At 40.8% G+C, this 24,539-nt stretch overlaps 1 protein-coding gene and 1 long non-coding RNA gene across 2 annotated transcripts in view; one reads left to right on the top strand and one right to left on the bottom strand.

The window, feature by feature from the left end:
- Positions 1–24,539, bottom strand: part of slc8a1b (solute carrier family 8 member 1b) — a gene marked incomplete at its 3' end in the record, with an annotated part of 133,698 nt that overhangs the window by 75,179 nt on the left and 33,980 nt on the right.
- LOC307257165 lies at positions 5,871–9,758 on the top strand. Its single transcript, XR_013845081.1, has 5 exons — positions 5,871–5,963; positions 7,019–7,049; positions 7,741–7,858; positions 8,146–8,238; positions 8,951–9,758. It is a non-coding gene; the product is annotated as an uncharacterized lncRNA (long non-coding RNA).

Here is a 24,539-nt window from a genome sequence, read left to right as displayed (position 1 = left end):
TTGGCAGTTTACCACTTCAAAGGTCATCTTCAACACTCCCATGAGCAAATGAGTCAATGTAACTATACACAACATCTGTTACAGCTAAACACGCAACTGTCACAACAATGAGCAGGGCCGCAAAAATGACAGAATGCAAAGAGTTCACTAGCAAAAACTAGGACCAGAAAAAGATGGCAGCAAACACGCATCACCTTTGGTGGCCAATCGGAAACAAATATACGTTGTGATACTGAAGAGGAACACCTGCGTCTACACACACTTACTAACTAAGACACTCATGTGAAAATCATCACGTATCGCGATTCACTTTTAAATGATGTATTGTCCATCCCTACCAGTCAGAGGCCGAGCAAAACTGTCAATCAGCTAGCTAAACTCTTTGAATGGCTGCAAACACACACGTAAAACCTTAAGACACAGAAACCAAGTGGCACATCCACTCCTCCGCAGCTCCCGTGTCTCAACAGAATTGAAGATTTCACGGCTTAAACTGGAAATAAAGAGAATACAATTCTTGTCTTCTTCTCCTCGTATCTCAAGGACCCATCTGGGGCCGTCCAACCCTGCTGCCTGTTTGCATGAACAGCCCGCACTGACAACAGCTGACAAACATCCTGCCAGGCCATTGGCCAATTAGGACAGGGTTTCCATGGTTGCCGGCACACACTCGTGCTCCTTCCTTCTCACCTCCGACAGAGTCCGCCTACTCACGGCATGGAGGGAGAGAGAGATGGAAGGAATGATGGAAAGATGAAAAGAAAGAGAAAGAGAGAGCGAGAGAGAGAGAGAGAGATGCATGGAGGGGTGGAAAGAAGAAATGAATCACTTTGAACAAATGACAGCAGAATAAGATTTAATTCTTGCATGAAAAATGAATAGAGGCAAGTATTATGTCGAGTGCCCCGGCTGGAGGGCTTTTTTCTAAATGGGTAAAATATGTGTAAAATAGATCAATAGTGCAGGGATAACTGTGACTGTTCTTACTGTCATGTACCAGACATGTTTGCTGTATCTAGCACAGGTTACAGCAAGATTGTGTTGGAGTCTCGAAGCTTTTATACGTCTCAACTAGTTTCGAGAAAGTCAGTGTCATGGCCACAGAGAAAAAAGGCAGCTTTTCTTAGCTAAATACAACAACGTGTTTGAAACCAATTAATAATTTGAAACATAAATAGAAACATTACTTTTGTCTTTTAATTAAATGGATAATTGTTTTGGAAAATACCTGATCATTTGGACTTTAAGATAGTAATTGCATATTTATCATTGTGTCATGTATTACATTCCTAAAGTATTGTATGTCAACCTTTGATGGATTAATGTAATCTTTGTCAGGCCAACAGAAGAAAAAATGCCTCTTTTTTTTCTAATACTGGTTTGACACAAATCAGCATCACACACCAGTAAGACACACATGAGCACACTCTGAGCGAACATGTGTGCAGATCCTGCAGTGTTTGATCGTATGTGCGATTGTTCAAACACAGACACAGACACAGACACACAGACACAGACACACACACACACACACACACACACACACACACACACACACACACACACACACACACACACACACACACACACAATCCCCTTGCCGCATAAAAATACTGCCTTGAAGGAACAATCGATACAATGCTTCTTAAATTCCTCAGCTTCTCGAGAGGTTACGAGAAAAGAGAGAGAGAGATCTTGTGTGACAGTTGTTCCCATTCCGTTGCTCACCCAATCTTTGCCCTGAATGGAGTATAGGGAGGAGATGAAGGTAAGATATTCAACAAAGACAGATGAAATATGTAAAGAGGGAGTGGTGGAGAAATAAAAGAAACCTACAGGAGATGCTGCGATGAAATGAGAAAAGAAGAGAGATGAGAAGCGAGAAAGAGAGAGAGAGAGAGAGATAGCAGAATCAACATTTATTTGAGGTTTTTAAATAAAGAAGCGAGGGAATGCAGAGAGATAGCAGGGTGAAACTGAGTCATGCACGGCACTGAGGATAAGAGGTTAGGATGAGGGGAAGGAGGGGAAGAGAAGAAGGAATAGGGATATATGAGGATGAGAGAGAGAGAGATAGCGAGAAAGAGAGAGAGAGAGATAGATAGAGAGAGAAGGTGGGAAAGGGACAGTGAGGCCTAACCAAGTTATTTAAGGAACCGGAGGAATGCTGCATGGAGACAGGGAAGAGGGAGTATATGATGGGCAATGAGAAAGGGAGGAGAGGGAGAGGAGACGATGACATAGACGCTAAGAAAAGAAGGAATAGGGAGGAGTGCAAGGATGGAGTCCAACAATGACCAAATGAAGAAAGGAATGATCACCCTCAGTAATACAAGTGAGTTATGGGAGACTATAAGAGAGACAGAAAAAGAAAGGATGAGACCATGGGAAAGAGAGAGAGAACCAGAGATGACCGACTGATTAAACAAATGTCGACGTGGTAAGGACGGACGGACAAAGGGAGTGACATGAGAAACGGGAATGAACAGAAACAACAGAAGTGCCAAGGAAAAGAGCGAGCGAGGGAGGGAGGGAGGGAGAGAGAGAGAGAGAGAGAGAGAGAGAGAGAGAGAGAGAGAGAGAGAGAGAGAGATGGGAAAGATCTGAGCCATCCATGAAAAAACGGGCAGCATCCGTGCAAAGATTGGAACAAAAAGCAGATAGAGGAAAAAGAAAAAAAAAGACAGTGGATACATTATTCAAAGCCCTGGTGTAAGAAAGGGATAGCTAGCAATAGGTGGGATACAGGAAATTAAAAGGGGGAAAAAAGAAGATAAGGGAAAGAGATAAGACCTGATATATTCTATATAGAGGAGGGAAGAGTAGAAGGGAGGGAGGGAGGGTGGGAGAGCAAATCACACAGAGATCAATGGTGATTAAGTTGGAGATACCGTCTTAAAAAACAGTTGTGTGTGTGTGTGTGTGTGTGTATGGGGGGGGGGGGGGTCACACATTAGCCTACTCCTCATCCCATTTCAGAGATGGCTATCCGCTCAACAGAGACTTGCATCTAATTCTGCAATTTGTAACTAAATATCTGAATTGTTTTGTTGTCCTGGTAATCTTATGTGTGTTGTCTTTATCACACTGGATAATGTGGAAAACCAACCTAACTCTCAGGGAACTCTAAATGCAATGGCTCACAGCAAATCAATAGATGTAGCTTCATTGAATCAATAACAGATTCATTAGGGACACTATACCCTGCTAAAGTACAATACCTTGTTAAATATATTGTTATCTTTGGTTTGATTTTGTGCGTGCTTCAAAAACTGCCTTCAGTAATCCTCGGTTGACATCAGGATACTACATCCATATCTATTTATAGTCTACATTTAAAAACTCTTCAAATATTCATGAAGAAAAGGCTGAACGTGAGCATCCGTTTTGGCTTGCAGTCATCTTTTGTTTTTCTGGTCTTTTATGGGTATGAGAAGCTGCTAGCTTTCAGATCTTCCTCATACTATTGTAATTCTACTGAGCATACTGTACCTGTACATTTACATGGATTTTCAAAATGTGAAAGATAGTAAAGTGTCTTGACTTGTAGTCTTCTATGATATATTCCATGATAAACTAAGCCATCGTATCACATTATCATCTAGTCAAGAATCTGCAGGTTGAGAAAAACCGAATACCTTGTTTGTAGATGTGAAACACCTTCCAGTGTACTTGTTATAGCTGAGCATTGTGGACAGTTCAGCTGATCAAAGCAATATACTGTTACTCTAATGAATCAACATGTAGCTGTATTGCAATTCTCAAATATATACCAAAAGCTTGCCTCTCATTCTTTTTTATTCATATATATATTTTTATCTGACCTTGGGGGCCAGGCACTAAATGTAATATTCATTACAAGGACTGTACTGAGATTAAAACCTATATTCTTGAGATGGAAAAGGTAGAGAATATGAGAGCGAGAGAAAAGAGACAGAATAAGGAGGTAACGATAAAAGTTAAGGGGATTCCATACCCTTGAACATTTTCCCCATCTTGCTTGCACACACTGACACCGACACCGACACAGACACAGACACAGACACACACTCACACACACACACACACACACACACGCACGCACGCACACACACACACACACACACACACACACACACACACACACACACACACACACACACACACACACACACACACACACACACACACACACTTTATACATCAGTTTCGATACACACCTCCTGAAACATTCATTACACCCACTACAGATCCCACAGGTCTGTCTGTGTGATCCATCATTAAAGCCGCGAACCAGTGGCACATTTTGAAGATGGATGTGTCAACAATTTCGGCATGCAGCTACTGGTATGTGAAGTATCTTCATTTCTTATTTGATTTTAAGGAAGACACGAGTGAATTAAAAAATAATGGCCACATTAGAAGGCAAGAACAAAGAAATATATCTTTCTACAAACATGAATCCTCCTCACATTAGGGCTTTTAGATAAAAGAGGGTTAATCAAACGCCCTCCTTGTATTTCTGTCACACTAGTTTAAAATAGAATCTGTTACACACCAATCATGGACCTAATTAGACGTCAAGTGAATCAGGATGTACACACACAAAGTCACACACACAAAGTCACACACACACACACACACACACACTCATATGCACGTACAATTATCTATTAAAAATTACCCAGAAATCAAGAACTTGTAACCATTAACCAAGTGCTCTGCTTTCCAAAATTAGCTCTAACCTCGCATCCACGCGCACACACACACACACACACACACACACACACACACACACACACACACACACACACACACACACACACAAAACACACATTTGACACACTGGTGTGCTATTTTGCGGTTCCCCATCAATTGTGCTGATTGGTCACTAAATTAAACCATCCAGTTTCCAGTGATTAGGACAGCTGCAGGGCCATTTGTGATGCTTCTAACACACACACACAGACACACACACACACACACACACACACACACACACACACACACACACACACACACACACACACACACACACACACACACACAAAGTGCCATGAAGCTGTATGAGACCTTTTTTTCGAGCATAGAAATGACCTCCCCACGCAGCCTCCAAGTCTCTCACCACATCAACACACGCTCACACACAGACACTTGCACACGGCATTAAATATAAATTTGCAGAGTGGCAGATGAATAAAAGATGACGGCGGAGGCGGTGTGGACCTGCACTGTCATACGTTACTAGAATCAACCCTTAGCCGGGATTTCCTCTTTCTCTCTGTGTTTATGGGGAGATGTCAAAGAGCAGCCGGGCGGTTTTTCTTTTGAAGGCTCTCTGTCTATCTTTAGACCATAACCCTGTGCTCCGGTCTGCTGCACTGCTGTCAGGTATACTGTGCTGCATGTCCAGCTGATCACAAGAATCGCAAAATGCCCGAAGGCTATACTTGTTAGCAACACTTTTTCTTTCTCAACTGCTAAGGCATGTGTGCAATCATACCAACTTTGCTCGCCAAACATCAGGCTATATCTTCTTTGTAGAACCTGTGAAATAAAGTGCACCCCACAAGTGCAGTGACTTCCTCTGATTTTTGCCTGTCGACATCACAAAGACGACTAAACACAAAACATGATATTATCTTTGGCCATGAACTTCCTAAAAACAGACACACTCTAAAAAGTGTATTTTTGAAAAGTTGAAGTAACGCACTGTTTTGAATAAGTCTGACTCAGTTTTCTGCTTTAGCGATGGCAACGTACTTTTGTGGATTACATCAAATTGAAATTGTACTGTACTACATAGACCTGACATTGACTTGCTTTTCTTATGCAAATGAAAGCGCTTCAATTAGGTTTTCCTGTCTAACGTCATGACGTGGACGTTTACGTCAACGTCTTTTTCAGCTAAAATTTTCCTGTGAAGCCGCCATGTTTTCTCCTCGCACTCGTCTCGCACACGGTCACGGCGCCCCAACAAAACGGTAAGTTTAATACAGACAAAGTAATGTTTTACAAATGAAATGTTAATTGTCGGATAATAAATGTTCTGCCTGTAATGGTTACAGTGTTTCGTCTTAAGGTTAACTAAGCTAAACTGAGCCGGACCAGCAAAGTCATGCTGTGTCCTTCAGGTTAGCTTATAATTTTCGATTAATTTATCTGATTCTGTGAGAAATTGTTGGCCATTTGTTCAAACCACTTGTGTGTACAACTTCCCGTGGCATTTAAAGGTGATAGTTTGGCTGTTAACTGGTCAGTAATTAATTGCATTTTTCCAGCGGACACATGTAGAGTGAACGGTTAGTAATTTGCGCGCGGTGCTGAGTGCTCTGCTCTCCGGGTTAGCATGCTGTGTAGGCTACTGGTAAGGCCAGATACATTTACATTTCTTTACCACCGAGCTGCGTGCGCCTGTTGTTCAGTACACCGTGTGTGTGTGTGCGCGTGTGCGCGCGTGTGTGCGCGCGTGTGCGCGCGTGTGTGCGTGCGTGCGTGTGTGTGTGTGTGTGTGTTACTGCCGTCACCGCATCCGCTATCAACGTTTTTAGTATGAATACTCAGGCAGCACCAATGAGAGTCGCATGTCGTTCTGATGAAAGCACGGAGGTGAGTCCGGCTGCTAAATAAACAACACCACTACTATTCCTTCTATCATTATTAGTTTGCTAGCGGACAGGTAGAATAAACTGAACTGCGCCCGCGTGTCTGTTTGGGCCATTCGTTCCTGCGTGTGTGTCATGTAGTTCTCGTGACAACCAAACACTCAACCTAGCTGTGAAACGCAGTGATAACTGCCTCTGTGGCTTGTTTGACACGGAGGCAGCAGCGGTGAAACCCCATAGTTATACGTTTCTCGGTGGTTAAAGCATTCACCAGTCCAGCTCATATTAGTTTGCTATATCGCAGCAGACTGTTTTCTCCTTCTATACCACATTTGGCTTAACATTGAAATGAAACGCCACTCCCTTAGTTAATATTAATGCATTTTTAATTTTCTTTTCATGATTCTTTCCCTGATTGGTGGTGGTTACTTCAGGCCGGGACACAAATAATTGAACTACCCAAAGGTAAGTTAAACTGCAGTATTGAGTGCTAAATACAGTGCTATTTATAAGGCTTCAATGTGGCTGTGTGTAGCCACATTCAGTTTACCATGCAGGGTTAGAGTACAAGTTACTGCACCCTGCCAATGGCATGTCTTTTTTTATGTCAGGCAAATTGTTTTTCCAGTTCAGCCACAGTCCTTTTTAAAGCCATTTGTAGCCCTCATTATAAAAGTGTGCGAAGGATTCTCGTCAGAAGGATTAAACAGTGTGAAAATGAAAACTCATGTTGGGGAGGTGATAGTCTCGCAAAGCCAGACCAAACTACAGCAAGTAGTATGGTCTGGAAGCATGCCGTTTAGAGCCGTCTATTCGGGGGGGAAACTGGGCTGGCCTGTTTTTATTTCTTTAAACCAATCACAATCATCTACGGCGGGGCTAGCCCCGGGAAGCAGCCAATGGAGGCGTAGCGTTGTTAGCCGACGCCAGCGCTTACACGCTGGCGGAAACGGTTCAGCCAGACTAGGGAGGTGATGATAGGAAAAATGTAGTCAGGTGACACAGCTTTGTTGTGACAAATGGCCATAAAAAGCTTATAGCCACTTTTGAAAACAGTGGCAAAGTGCTGTAGAGCATAATAACACATTTAATACTGAGATTGTATACAGAGTGAAGTAATTTGCATTTTCTTTTATTAATTCACTATTTGTTTTAGATCCATTCTGAGTTCCTGTGGTTCATGGCTGTTCTTGGGTCCATGGCCCAGTTACAGTCACTCAAGTCAGCCGATCAAAGGTGGATCAACAGGCCAAATGACGGACACTTTGGACCAGGTACATCTGGAGCATCAAACAAAACAAGTTTCCTTGGTAGCTTAGAGGGTGTCAGAGTTTCCCTATCTTTTACAGATACATAACAAGGGCAGACCATTATAGTGTCTTTAATATATGCAGCTCATGTTTCACCATCACACCATTGAGCTTACATTTATTTTCTAATGAAACTCTGGCATTACAAATGTCCATTTATTTTTAAATAAATTGTAGGATTTAAGTTTTAAGAGTGTCTTCGATTATGAAACTGATTGAATTGAAAATTAATCAATATCATGTTGTCCTAGACTGACGACATTCTTCTTCGGAGGGAGTGTGTACCGAAAGCCTTCATCATCTGCCTCGGAGAGGATGCAGATGACTTGATCAAGGAATATCCGGTAAGCTTCAACAGTTACACTTTTATGCAGGTTGAACAGGTGTTATAAAGTTTGGTCTACTTACGAGCGTAGTTCACGTCAACCGGGTAACTTTAATCTTTCATCACTCGTCCATGGCTGTGACTCATGCCCAACGGTGACTCTGCGCGTGTGTGTGTGTATTAGTGTGCGCGCGCATGTTTGTCTGCAGTGCCGATACACACACACACACACACACACACAGAGGGACAGACAGATTCGGCAGACTAGCTTTTATCATCCCCAAATAGTTTGTAAAATTAATAAATGCGTGTCTCCAGAACATATTTAAAAACTGTATTAGCGGGGGGAGAGAGAGAAAGGTTTTCGTTTATTGATTTTACCTAAATGGTTTTGATTTACTAACCGGTTACACATGTACACGTGCACACCCCTACTCTAGATTGCAACTAATATGCAAAACATGATTAGAAATTATTTGATGTACTGTTGTACATTCATACGATAGAGGTACTAGTATAGTGAAAAAGTAAGTCAAGGGCCCTGAAAAAAATACAGATAAAATCAAGACACAAAGTATACTTGAATTACTCATTAGAATAATTAGTGCATTTTCACAAAAATGGACTCAAGACTAATGCCAGTGATATTATTGTACCATACAAGGTTCATAGTTAGTTACTGCATACAAGTGCAAATTGATGACAGTGATGTTTTGTGTCATGTACTGTAGGACTCTGGAGCAGCTCGCCATTGCAGAGTTTGTCTTTCGAAAGCATGGGGAAGGACCGCAGGAGCCACCTGAAAACATGGGCCTCTTCATCGAGGGTGTGGAGGTTTTGCATGGACTGACCTGAACCTAGCTTTTCCAGCACCCCTTTCTTTCACTTTTGAGGTGCTCCAGAAAATCATCATGCATCTCAAGCAACATAAGATGTCCCCCAAAGTCTAAAATCTGTATGGCAGACTTGAAAACAGTGACTACACATGAGAGACAAATATTCTTCAAACCACAAGGTGATATACACACATTTTGTCACACGTTTTTGGAAGAGCAGGTGAAAGGTTCCATTTTTGTTTCGATATGGTCCAAAAAGAACAAAACACACTGGCTGTAGAGCAGAATCTATGTTTAGCACGCACAAGAATACATAACTTTGGTGTTTTTGATGGTTTTATGCATTACTATGCACACAGTTTGTCAGATTTAAAACTGTAAAATAAGTTCCTTTTTATATTTACAGAAATCTCAATATTTATTATCACTTATAAGTAAAACCATTTTTGGAATAATTTTTTCAAACTTATTTTTAAATATTAGGTGAAATGTTGAGATGGTATCATATTGACTTGGAGGATTTTTATAACTTTAACTGGCGGCTGCCAGAAACAAGGAAAAAAGGACAACTTGCATTACACACCGTGTTTGTCTGATTTAAAACTGTAAAAAAAGAAAAAAACCTGTGAGTCATTACATTGAGAAACTATCAATATTTCAGCTTAGTATAAACATATTTGGATTTACTTTTTCAAACATATTTCAAAATTAAAGGTGAAATGGTGATAGTATATTTATAATGACTTACAAGATCTTTTTTATTTTTATTTTTATTTTTTTAAAGGTGAAGTCACCGATTCCTGAGACTGCTTGTAGTCCTAATCACTTTTCTCAAAAATCTGTAAATATATCCTCACGATCTGTCAGTATTTTTGCGCTGAAAACCAATTCAGTGTCTTCCATTACACTGCTTATGCTCTGTAAACGGGCATGTGGCTCTCCGGTGGGCCCCTTTTGTTAACATACCCTTTGTTTACATACCAGTTTGCTGAGCCTAGGCTGTTTTTTTCACCACACAATTTAAAACTATGTAAAAAAAAATACCAAAAGTGATTTGACAACAAGCGGTCTCCAGAATCCCTGACTCCACCTTAAACTGACGGCTGCCAGAAACATGGAAAAGGCTTACCTGCATTACACTGGTTGTCTGGTTTAAAACTGTAAAATAATTTTTCCTTTCCCATGTTAAATTACACTGTGACTATACTGGCTATAGCTGGTTATAATGGATTCTATATTGGAAAGATATGGGAAATATGTTGCTTGCCCGACTGTTATACACTGAAATGTGTTCGAAGGTATTGGCACGTTGTTTTCTACTTTCATTCAATAAAGTATATTAAAACAAACTGATTTGAAAATGTGATTTTATTTTAGAAGCAATTTTAAGTTGAATAAACTTAAATAAATTATGTGTTACCGGTTGCCTTAATTCAATTAAGTTGGTCCAACTTCTTCTTCTTTTAGGTTCTACGGAAGCAATATTTTACTTTAGGATTAAACAAGAAATTGAGTCAGAAAACACTGAAATTTTAAGTTGTCGTCCCTTAATTTTAAGTTGGATTAATGCAAACTTTTGATTTGAAAACAAACAAACTATTAAGTTGATCTCACTTAAAACAATTGTGTAAGTGTAACTTACATTCTTTATTTCAATAAACTTAATTCAATCCTGTGTTACCGGTTGCCCTAATTCAATTAAGTTGGTTCAACTTTTTTCTTTTTACATGTCTAAAATGATCTTGCCACAGAAGCATTTTAGCAGAGTCGAGAGTAACACAGCAGATCTTGAGCTTACAGTATTATTGTTCCCAGTATTCAGAGTGTAATCCCTCACAGCACTGCTTAAACCTCACAGACTCTGTCAAGATTAAGATAAGTCATGTCTGTTGGACAGAAAGGGAGATGAAGTTGAGAGAAACAAATAATGCAGAAATCAAAGGAGAGAATAACAGTGAAAATTACTAATAAACCAAAACCTACTCTTTTATAAGGAGATTGAAAGCTTTTGTAACAGCTTGTCAATTCAGTGAGGAATATGAATGAACATTGAGGGTGATGCTGCGAAAGGATCCAGTTGACAGAGAGTCATGGTATTTTTATGTCTTTGGTTCAGTTTGATGGTCCCATCTGGTCCTCAAACAAAAGCTCAAGGCTGATCTGAGATCAGCCACAGGGCATTCTGACCTTGCATACATCCATTACAGTGTTTACTGTTCAGGGCAAAAGGTTATTTCTAATGCATATACCTCCATTTTACGCAGGGATCATATTCTCATACTGAATTACTGTATGGACTCTATCCACCTACTGATACTAATGGGGGCTGCCCCATTCTTACTGTAAATTGCAAATTTAAACCTTTCTAATGGCTGGACGTGTGTGAGAGCACAGTGGGTTCAGGGAGCACATTAAAGACTGCGCTAATCCCGGTTTATTATGCAGAGACAATTATGTGCTCATTGCCGAGTGAATAAATTAGTGCATTTGAATGAACGAATGGTTAAAAGGGTGGAAGAATGAATAGGCAGAGGAAGAGTAAATAATTAGCACACGAAGCACGAATAACAACATATTAAATAAGATGACTAAATTAATAAATAATAAATGTATGAATTAATGATTGAACAGAAAAACACGTTCGTAAATAAGGAAGTAAACAAAAGAGTCAAGGATTAACCAGTGAATGTATGAGTGAATGGTGAGTGACTACAAAAAGTTATATTATTGTATTTTTAAAAAAGTCTAAGGGGTAACGAATGTAAATATGAATAAAAATGAAACCAATTGAATTAATAAATGATTGACAATTGAATTAATTAACAAACAAATGAATATGTACCTGCCCTTAATCAATACATGCTGAATGTTTAACAAAACGAGTGAACACTTGTGTGGCATGTTTGCAAGCATAGTGAGTGAATGTAAAAAATCACTTCATCAATTATGACCTGATAACAAAATGCATGAAGACATTAGCATTGATATTTTGACATTGATACATGTTCATTTGCAAATAAAACAAACAGTACAATTTTCTTACATTTGGGTTCTGCAGGTTGCAATATTTTCTTTATACAGTATGTTCAGGAAGGTTGGCTGGCAACCACATAGGGCCTTTTTAGGGCACAAGGCCATGACGAGCAGCTGTCACAGGAGAGATAAGTCAGACAGATTAATGGTAAGGGCAGCTAAAGCACAGCTGGAGCAGTGCTACAGGCTCTGTATGTATGAGTATGCATGTCTCTAACATGTATGACGGGCCAGCCCCTTCTCAAAGCATGATAAGATTAAAATGGGTAGAGCAGAGACACACACACAAACACACACACACACAAGCACAGCCTCTGAATCGTACTGTTGACCTCCAGGTACCATATTGTTATGATGCAGAAGCAAGGCTGTTTCCACCAATCACATGTCCTGTCCCAACCAATGTTGGTTCATCTATTTGACTAGTTATAGGGTCATCCTTGTGACAACTATAAAACAGTCTAATTTGCATAATTTGAAAAAAAAAATTATCTTGCGAGGTTAATGATAGTATTCTTTAAAGCTGCATTAAACAATATTTTCACGAGTTAGGGTGAGTGTTTATTTCTGGGCTGCGGGGTATACTGAATGGAAACTGCAGGCCCCTTATGTCACTGTATGTGTGTATGTGTTTGGTTTGCACTGCAGCCTACACAAACATGTTCTGTATTCCAGACCATGTTATTTATGTTGCCCGCGGGCACACACACACACACACACACACACACACACACACACACACACACACACACACACACACACACACACACACACACACACACACACACACAGGATATGTAGTCTTTCAAGCTTTTCAATTACACAAATTGCTTGAATCCAGCTATACAGTCCGTTAAGTTTTCCGGGAAATGACATATGCTTGCAAACATGCCAAGCACTGTACACATAAACACAGACACACAGACACACAGACACACACACACACACACACACACACACACACACACACACACACACACACACACACACACACACACACACACACACACACACACACACACACACACACACACACACAAAGGAACTGAAGACAACTACTAGTGCACTGACCCGTGGTGAGTTATGCGCCTCACCTGACAAAACATACTTAAATACACAAACACTAACTTAAGACAAATTGGGCAGATCACATTATGGTTCTACATGGTTTTCTTTTATAGTTATGTGGTGATTTCACTGGGCCTTAGTTAAGCTTGGTTACCACTGCAGGGCCTCACAGACCCAGACAATATAGGACCAACCGCAGTGCAGCAGGAGACACCTTAGCCTCGCTTCCACAACATGACCACAGAGATCATACTTAACTTTAGCGGTCCGCAACAGAGCCAAAAGGGGGGTTTCAGTGCTTTAACTTGCATTTCACTTTACAGCTCATCAGTCCTTATTAAGCCTGAGAGGGCAACATGCTTATTTACTGGCCCTGGATTTCACTGTAATGCCAAAAACCAGAGTTTGCTAATGTTTTCTACACAATGCTAACTTGGTGTCTTTTAATCTCATGTCTCCTAGTTTCGAGAGCATATTTGATCCTATCCCCCTGACAGTGTGATGAGAAGGTCAGCTGATATGTGAATAGAGAGAGAGAGAGAGAGAGAGAGAGAGAGAGAGAGAGAGAGAGAGAGAGAGACAGAAGGGAGAGTAGGGGAGAAACAGCACACTCGTTGCTCTCGTTACTGCTCCTTTCCACCTGTCACAGTTCAAGGTTGAAACAGAGGAGTAAGAGTAAAAGTCAAAATAATGAATAAAGGAAGTAAAGGAGAGGGATGAGAGGGATGTGAATGAAGGATAAAGAAAGAGAGTAAATTACTATTTTATTTGCCTACTGCATTGACTCCTATGACATACCCAAAAAAATAGATACTGAAATAGAACCTTTTTAATTGCAGTTGTGATCATGGTTTCTTTTCAGCTCTGGGGTAGAGGGACACACATTTTTTCACACACACACACACACACACACACACACACACACACACACACACACACACACACACACACACTTGCACCTACACACCAACACATATACACACACACACACACACACACACACACACACACACACACACAATTACATGCTTTTCAGTTGTGTTTTCAGCATGTGGTACATACCCACTGCACTCTGATGATTAGCATATTAGAGGTCAAATCCATAAAACACTAAGGAAGCTGGAGGGTGTGTGTGTGTGTTTGTGTACTTGTTTTCCTAACCCATCCTGTGATTCTGGCTGTGCTCTGAATATTCAAGCCTGCAGGAAACTGTGTGTGTGTATTTGTGTGTGTTCTTGTGTGCGCGAGTGTGTTCATGTGATGCCTGCTCCCTTGTTGATGATATTCCTATTGCATCAGACGTACACACAAACCTCACACAAATAGAATATCCATTCATATGACCCCCCCCCCCCCCCCCCCCCCCACACACACACACACGTACACGCGTACTGTGTACCACAGACATTAAGAATCATTCCCTGATGGATTTCAACCAGCTGTTGTGGAAAATGTTGTTTAAAAGTGACGACATGTTGCTGCAGTCTGTTAAAAGGAGGTTAGCCTGTGGCTAACAGTAACCATTGGTGTCTCTGAAGAATGCTAGCAATGCTACTGAGCTGGTTTTGCAGACAAAGGATTAACATTACTACTGAAGCTAGAACATATTTTTTTAAAATGCAGAATAAACTTTATCTTTTATGGTTAACATTTTTTAAATTGTTAACCATAATTTACAGCTTTTCTTAGAATACCACTGAACTTGATCACCACCTGCAGTTTATTCATTTTTTAGACATTTTAATGTACCACTACTAACACCCTGATGATACAACCCAATGTCTAATTCATATTTCCTTTCTAGCACTTGATCCAAAAGAAAAACCTCACAGAGCCAGGCACACATACACACACACCCATGTACACACAAGCACACATTGTCAGACATTGTCGTAGGTAGATAGATACTATTAATACGTGGCTGAACCAGGACAGTGGAAGTGGGGAACGGAAGCAGGCCGCTATCCGCTGGGAAGCAGATCGCTGCCCCGGTTTTTTATTTTTTTATTTTTAAAGATAATTTTTTGGCATTTCCAAGCTTTATTAGATAGTACAGAGTTGAAATGGGGAGACAGAGAGAGAGAGAGGGGGGATGACCTGCAGTAAAGGTCCACGGGACAGATTTGAACCCGCGACCACTGCAACGGAGGCCGGAGCCAATATGTTACGCGCTCTATCCACTACGCCACCGGAGTGCCCCAGCTGCCCCGGTTTTAACATGAATACTGCTGGGAATATCAGCAGGAATGACCAGCGGGAATAACCAACGGGAAGACCGCTCAATCTCTGAGAAAATCTGTGAGCTAGACATACCAGATAAGGTAGATTTCAGTTGTATTCACTGATCTGGTCACTGCAACTTCAGGGTTCAGTATTCTACTTGATTTATGACCATAAGCCTATAAATGATCAGTTAATATTTACTTTACTAACAACATATCAGGTAAAAGATGATACAGCAACACATGCATGGAAACAATAACAATGGGGAGAACAGATGGAATGAAATGAATACACAATGAGAGAAAAAGGAAAAGATTGTGTATAAAAAATTCTAAAAGGAGACATTTCAAAATAAGGGTTCTCAGTGTGAGGAATGTAGTGAGAGATGGATGGACTGTTTTAACTACAATAGAAAACACACCTGTTGCCCTGCTCTTTATATCTCTCGATGTGTGTATGAATGTGTGTGTTTGTGTGTGTGTGTGAATCGGTGTGTTATGACAGATGTCGTACCATGCTGCTTCCCAGCAGAGGATGGGCTTGAAGTTCATTAGGAAGGCCTCTTGACATTCAGCCTCTGCTAGAAGACACTTCTAAAATATTGAGTACTCCTTGTAGAACAATAAATACCAACCTGATAGCTGTGTTTATGACCTGTGATTGGCTAAAGCATGTCAAAAAGACCACCGGAAATTCCCAATGAGTCCACAACTTGGAACCATTTTCCGTTTTAATGTCATATACCGGCATTATAGAAGAAGTTAAATAATAGGGCCGTTGACATCTTATTACCAAAACTTGAAACCGGTAAGAGGCTGCATTTAATTTGAAGCACTAAAGTTGTTTAGTAGACTTGTTTTACACAAAGAAGAGTGGTATTACTTGCAGTAAAACTTTTCAAAGCCAGAACATTTTCAACTATTTGTTCACATTTTATGAACAAACCGTGGGGACAAAGTCAGTGTCAAAGACAAAGCGCTATGTGTATTTAATGTTACCCTACGAGTTCCATTGTACTTAATGGGAGTCAGAGCAGTAATTCATTCTGTAATCACCTGAGAGATAGACAGGACCTTCTGACTCCCCATTATAATGAAGTGAAGCTCATAGTCCATTCTCTCTTAACTACACAAATGAATGGTGGCATAATGTATTGGCAGTACTACAAACTCAGAGACAATTATTAACAGTACAATTACAGTAGCAACAGTTCTATAGTTCCCTATATGCTTGATTGAACATTTGAACCTCATGTTGCCTCCACAGTCCACTGAGCAGTAGAGTCTCTGCTGTTTCCATAGCCCAAGTGGACACAGAAACTCCTGCTATCTCCATTTAATCTGCAAAGCATTAAAAACCGCAGTCGTTCTCTATAAAACTACAAAACCTCTTCTAATATCTACACATTTGAACTTCCTGCCTTCTGTAATAAACATTGAGATTCTACCAATCATTAGAGAAGAAAAGTGCACCCCTTGCTGAGTCTACTAAGGCTAGCATTTAAATCTCTTTCTGTCTCACAAGAGCTGTTTCATTGGTCTAAGCTAAGGACATGATTCTTACTTTAGTTGCCAGAGGTCTTGGTAAAGGGACCTGTTTACAACTGTAATGAGACACCATGGTGTTAATTTCAATGAAGTTCCATCTTAACTAATTAAAACCTTCAATTAATCCGGTGGAAAAGTAGAGCACACATCTGTCTCTGTAGGAACTATTGAGTTTAAGAACTCCCTGCACTGAGAAAACTAAAGTACTGGGAGACCCTTGATCTTTCCATAGATCCTGCTTGGAGAATAACCTGCTTTTACAGAGACTCTACTACACACTTCACTGAATAGTATTGTATCATTGTCTCAACATTGTTCTTCTTCTTCATCCACTGGAATGTATTTGTCTCTGTTTTCTTTTTATGTATGTTTCATTCATTCTACCTGCTGCCATGTTGGCCAGGCCTTGCTCGGAAAAGAGGTCATTTGACCTCTTTTTTCTAAAATAAAGGTTAAATAAAACACATTACAACTCCTGTTGTCGGCATGCTTTCTACAGAGCATTAGAACCTCATGATGTCTCCACAGAGCCTGTGCAAAGAGTGAGGAACATCTACTGTCTTCATTTTGTCTATTGGTTATGAGAACCACTGTCTGTCAATTCACCCTCATTTGGTTCTATGGTGCCCTTTAGTTTTATTGTAAGTGAATAAGAGCACGAATCGGACAGTCCGTGAAGATGAGTGCAGTAGGTGAGGCCCCTTGCATTGATTTCCACTTTGGATCCACTTCATACATCCAGGCAGGCGAGCTGAAGAGGTTTATGAGTGGTCTGACTGACACCAAGACGTTGGATGGAGGATGGTGTAGTTAAGAACCGCCTGTATGTGCAATCTGAAGGTTTTCTAATCATGTGGACCCGAAACCCACTTTCACTTTTGGTACTGCTATTAGAGGGGTGGGAGCGCAGAAGGAAGGACATGCCATTGTGTGCATGTGTGTGTAGAGAAAATGAGTAATGTGGAGCAGTGCGCTGGGCCCTCTGCCGTCTCTGATAACCAATGATGGGGGAGAGTCCTGATCGATAACAGCACACACACATACACACACACACACACACACACACACACACACACACACACACACACACGCACACACCCACACACTAAGATTTCACACACACACACACACACACACACACACACACACACACACACACACACACACACATACACACACACACACACACACACACACACACACACACACACACACACAGACAAACACTAAGATTTCACACACACACACACACACACAAACACAGACATAACCATACACACAGAAATACTCACCGAGGCAAGGCAGGCAGACAAACCCACACAGATACACATGAACATGCACACACATACACACTGACCCCTGCAACTTCATCTTTTTTTGAATGCTTGGGAATGGAAACATTCCTGTGAGAGAGTCCCCAGAGAGAGTAAGAACAGGCGATGAAAAGAGGGAGAGAGGGATGGAGGTCTGGAAGTCTATAGAGGTCTAACACAGTATAAGCCTGGACTTTGCTTATAGGCACTCTAGTCAAGCTAGGATTTACATTTGCATTGTGAACACAAACGTAATTCTTTGCTAGTTACTATCACCATCTTCTTTTCTCCATCCTGTCGATATAATATAATAATATTCTGTTAATAGTTCTGTTTCTTTCCTTTTTATGTCAGCTCTGGTCTTAAAATAGATCTGGTCTGGAAACTACTAGCATGCTGAGACTGCAATGCACACACACACACGCACACACACACACACACACACACACACACACGCACGCACACACGCACACACACACACACACACACACACACACACACACACACACACACACACACACACACACACACACACACACGCACACACAGAAAAGGCCAGTGGAAATGAACAGCAAAGCACTAAGGCGGCCTTTTAAAGTTTCCTGTGGCATGTTAGAGCAATACTCATAAGTCTTACTAATTGAATACCTACATGAGCTTGCGGTGTGTGTTTGTGTGGCGAATGTGTTGCTGCGTAGCCATGTTTTACGAGCGCCTTTTGTCAGTGACGCTATTGAAGGAAGTGAAAGGTGTAGCCCTCTTTTTCTGGTCAGGCAGACATAAATCTACGGCAGCTAAAACACAAAGAGGATGTTTGAATGCACGGATAAATGAGAGCACAGTGGGAGGAAGAGGAGGAGAGAAAGAAACGAAGGGGGGGGGGGGGGGGGAGTTAGGGAGGAAAGAATGGTGACATTTACAGTAAGTAGCCAGCGGTGGGACAATTCACAGGGGGAAAAAAGCAGATCCTACTAGCTTTAGCTTAGTACATGACTATCAGATAATGAAGCTGCTACGGAGCAGCTTAACAAAAACATAGGTCTAAAATGTAAAATTCAACTCTTTAATGTCTTATCTTTGATTGCATACCATAAGTATTAAGAACGTCTTATAACACATGTACTACTTGGACCTATGTGTGACACAATGACAGTCACACCAGTACAGCACATATCAACTGCACTGAAATCAAATTTAATTCAACTGAATGGTCAGACACTATATGATAAGGACATTAGGACCCAACAGGCACTGCATGGTCTCACTGTCCAGTAGCTGGTCCTAGATCAGTGCAGTGGACCGTAGGTGTCTAACAAGGGCTCGCCTCACATTAGCAGTTATCACTGACCTCTTTCTCTCCTCCCAGAGGTTTCTATTGATCTATCATCTTAACTGTGAATAACACACACATCCACCAAGCCACAAGGGAGAAGTCTGGGCTGTATCATCTCGGACATTTGTGTTCATGCATACAGTTCAAACGGGTAAACTCAACAGTGCATGTGTTAAAGGGGCTCATGTTATCACATACTCCCCTCACACACACACACACACACACACACACACACACACACACACACACACACACACACACACACACACACACACACACACACATACAGTGAAATGACAGATGTCATTTGGAGTTTCCAGTGATGCGGCAGCAGCCAAGTTCAACACAGCATACTGGGAGAAATGATTTCAGAACCCGGTAATCACAGCTTTAATTACATATTCTGCTCCCTCTCTCTCTCTCTGTTTTCCTCCCCTTTCTCTCACTCTCTCTCAGTCTTCCTCCCTTCTCTGCCTTAAGAGCCGTCTCTTTTTGGCTACAGTTTATGGCCAGACATTTGTCACCTTGCCATCTTTCTTATGGCTTCCTCTCCCCTCTCTCTGCGTGAAGCAATGGAAACGGGATTTTTCAACTTGGTCCTTCTTTCCACTTCTTTTTCATTTGCTCACTCCACCTCTCTCTCTCTCTCTCTCTCTCTCTCTCTCTCTCTCTCTCTCTTTGCCTCTCTTTTTCCTCCGTCCTTGTTCACCTCCTCTAACTCCTCACTTATTCAGGCACGGTTTGTGTACAGTGTGCTTGCATGTGCATGCGAGCGTGTAGAGCACAGCATCAAAAAGACAAGTTTATAGCCACAAAAAGGCACATCGGGGACATATACGGTTAATTTATTTTTGTGCGCATACGCTTTGTGTAAGTTTATGAATGCGCATAGCCTCTAAAGATAAAACTCAGTTCAATTATTAACACACTGCAGAGCTTGATCACAGCCTTAGCACGCACACAGTTGCGGTCTAGGGGAATCAACCAGGGCTAAATCGGCACAGTGACAATGCAACAAATTAACACAGAACATTTTGAGTGATGGATTAATTAAATAATTAAAGACATCATGTGGGGCATTGAGTGTTCATTTCTGAGTTAAAAAATATAGATGACACTCTGCAGTATTTACGTACAAACATCTGAGTTCAATAAGCATTAACTACGCATTAACTAACCGTTTCTAACTGCTTCGCTAATGCTAAATAAGACTAAGCATTAACTTTCCTTTATGCTTAGTTCATGCTTAACTGTGCATTGGTTAACTAAACATATTAATGCTTAACCAAGCATTTACTAACCATTATAAGCATTTACAAAGCATTAACTTACAGTGATTATGTACCCTTATTGTAAAGTGTTACCAAACATATATATGTATTCATATGTGGGTCTCATTTGGAAGAAAACTAGGGCAGACAAATTGTGTTCATGTCAGAATTTTGCTCCACTTGTGATGAAAGAAAAGAACACTGTCAGAAGTCACGCATATTACATCTGTGTTTTGTCCGTGGCGCCAAGCTAATGAATACATTCATCTACTATAACAGGGACTGATCACAGAGAGTTTTTTTTATCAATATTTGACTGAATGTGAAGCACTGCCGTCTGAGATCTTCAAAAAACAGACAAGCAGAGGAGGCTGGCAGTCCAATGTGTGTGGGCAGGTCATGAAAAGTTTGGCTTTTACTGTATACTGGAAGCAGAAGAGGCAGGAAGAGTGTATGTAATGGAGGATTTCTTGTAAAGGCTCGGAAGTGGCGCAAAGCGACAAACACACACACACACACACACACGCGCACACACACACACACACACACACACACACTCACACACACACACACACACACACACACACACACTAACCCAACGGCCTCCACACACATCCTGCGTCTACCTCCGGAGCGCGTCGCGTTCCGTTGCTGCTGCCTCTCTCTGACTTTTCTCGGCCACACATGGAACGTCTCAGCAGCTGCTTCTAAAAAGCCCTGTCTTTCTACATAGAGATTTCATAGATAATTCCCATACAAAATGAAGTTATTTCATGTCATTTATGATGCATATGATTTATATTGAGTCTAATATTGAGTCTGGACAGTAATCTGTGCGCCCCATTGCGGTTTTTTTGCCACATTTTCGCTTGTTGGGAGTTTTATTTTGAAAGGGACACACCAGGAAATGGTGAAACTCCAGCGAAAGCTGCCGGTATGAGGTCAATATGACACACACACACACACACACACACACACACACACACACACACACACACACACACACACACACACACACACACACACACACACACACACACACACACACACACACACACACACACACAAACACCTGTGCAAACAGCAGGGCGTCGCTAATGTCTTCTTGACCCTGGCAACTGTACTGCCAATCAGTGTCTGTATGTGTGTGTAAACCATTTACAGCCATACATTGCCTGCTGTCTGTCTGTCGCTTCATCTTCTGAGTGTATCAAAGTAATTATAAACAGAGAGAGGTAAAAAAAAAAATAGGCTGGGTTGTGAATGGGTTGCAGTCAATCAAGGCAATTGTTCAATTACAAACAGACGGAATAAAAATGTATGTGTTGGGAAGAAATTAAATTTCTATTTTTCCTAGAGGTGTTTTTTGCCACCTTACTTGAGAAATATAAACACGCAATACAGATTGCAAATGAAACACTCTGCAGCAGTAAGATGAATATCAATTTATTTTCCATATCCATTTTCCATTGCTGCACTTCCAAAAGACTCTCTGCCGTCAACCACATATTCTTCTTCCCTTTCATTCACTTAATACCATGTTGGATGTGTTATCTTTTGTTGATGCATTACTTGCTTGCAGAGTGTAACCAGCAGTCGGACTGTTTCAGGCGTGTTTTTAAATCAAATTCAAACACAATTGTAAGCATCAAAATGCAAAAACATCAACACATCACACTCCCACAAACAGCCAAAACTGATTCATGGGGGACAGTAGTCCAGTTAAGGCATGAATATTTTGATAAAAATTAAATGTCCACGGGGTAAAATATATAAAAGCATGGTTTTAGATCAAGGCTTTTATTCTCTCTTAGTTGTAATTATACAAGCCTTTGCAGGACCCGCGGCAAAATCTGACTCTTCCCATGTGCCACTGTCAGATATGTTCACACACAACTGTATGCATATACTGCACTGAAAAAGAGAGCAAATTGAATGCTAACAGCTATACTGCAGCTGGGTCCCATTTTCAGGAGAGACCTCTACTGAAGTCTGCCAGACTAAGAATGTCAAACAGGGAAAGGGTTGTTCCACGGCCTTTCGCCCTTCATAATTGGCTTCACATCCACTGCACGCGAGTCACAGAGGCAGTAGTGATTCCTTTGTGATCAGGTTATTTGAGGTGGAGGTGCAGACTCAAGTGTGCCGAAAACCCCACTTTGTCACATACTTTGTCCTATGAAGCAGGTGGCTCCTGAAATGGGACACGAACGCAGCATAAGCTCTAGAGAGTCATGATATGACAAATTGTAGCCAACTAATAGACACCACTAAATACAAGATGCTCGTCCGAAACATTCCCAAAAATAAACCTGTCTGTTTTTGCTTTGTTTAGACAATACTTGAAATACACTTCCAACATTCCTCATCTAAACAAAAGTGTTGATAAGTGTTACTAAATGAAGGTAGTTGAATGACTTGCATTCACATGCACTAAGCAAAAGAAATGTTAAGTGAATTTCCTTTCATGTAAAACATTTGCAAAAGTGAATTTTGAATAAAAATGTAGATTGTGCATTGCCAACATTCATCTTACATGTCTTACAGTCTTCTTCTTCCCTGCCTCTGTTGGTACATTGCTAAGTTTTTTTTGGTGCGTTCATGCAACAACTGTGGATCAGCGTGAAACCAACAGCAGGAAGTGCATCAGGCCATAAACAAAATGTGGACCCACCCATGTATAGAAATATTGCTGCAGAGCCCTACCAGTGGTCGTGAAAAGATGGAGCATGTAAATGTACTATCTCACAGTCATATTGATGAATTATATATCCATGTTAGAGGCAATATCCGAAAGATTTGATAGATTCAGAAAAAAAAGAAATGTCCATGTTTTAATATTCTTCATTGAGTGCAGAGTGGAAGGAATTGAGAGAAACAATGAGAGTAAGTTCAAAGCAATCACATTAAAAGAGCTGATAGGGATGAAAGACTTAAAGTATCCCTGAGAGAAAGTTACAACGAGGGTGAAAGTTTGATAGAGGATATATTAGAGAGAGAGAGAGAGAGAGAGAGAGAGAGAGAGAGAGAGAGAGAGAGAGAGAGAGAGGAATAAGAAAAGCCTGAGGCCTTCTTCTCTCTCCTGCTCTCTCATCTTCTGCAGCATCCTAGGAGTCACTGTGCTACATAAGAAACACGATCAGCTGATAGCCTAAATTCACAGACAGTTTGAATCATGAAACCTTTATCCAGATTATTGCAGCTTTTACATCTAATCTTCTACATTATTGGTGTTTATTGAGGTTATAAAAGAAACTTCCCCAAATAATTGAAAACAATAAATGCTAATTAAATCAATGAAAAGACAAAACACATTTAGATATTTAGTTTGAACTATTTAAGTAACATTGAATCAGCTCAGTTGCTGCCATTCTGACAAGATAGAAGGCAGCTCTGACAAGGGTATTTGAATACACATATTTCTATCAAGAGGAAAAAGCAGAAATCAGCTACCGTGCAATTTTCACAGTCGCTTAGAAAACCAATGTACTGACATTATTTCAAGGCTAGCCACTGTTCTACTAGCTTTCAAATATCACAATGAGATTGTCTTTGATTGAAGAAGAAAAAAGCTTTAGGGTTCAGTCTCACAAGTATTTAAAACAGCACTTTAAATTTTAATTGAAATGTTTTGCTATTTCAACACAGGTAAACTATGTATTAGCAAAGTAAAAAAAATATATATTTTATTGGCGG

This window comes from Ammodytes marinus (genome assembly GCF_949987685.1).
Source record: "Ammodytes marinus genome assembly, chromosome: 11".
In the NCBI taxonomy this organism is placed as follows: domain Eukaryota; kingdom Metazoa; phylum Chordata; class Actinopteri; order Uranoscopiformes; family Ammodytidae; genus Ammodytes; species Ammodytes marinus.
The sequence above is the reverse complement of the archived record's forward strand: the minus strand, read 5'-3'. Positions and strand labels throughout refer to the sequence as shown.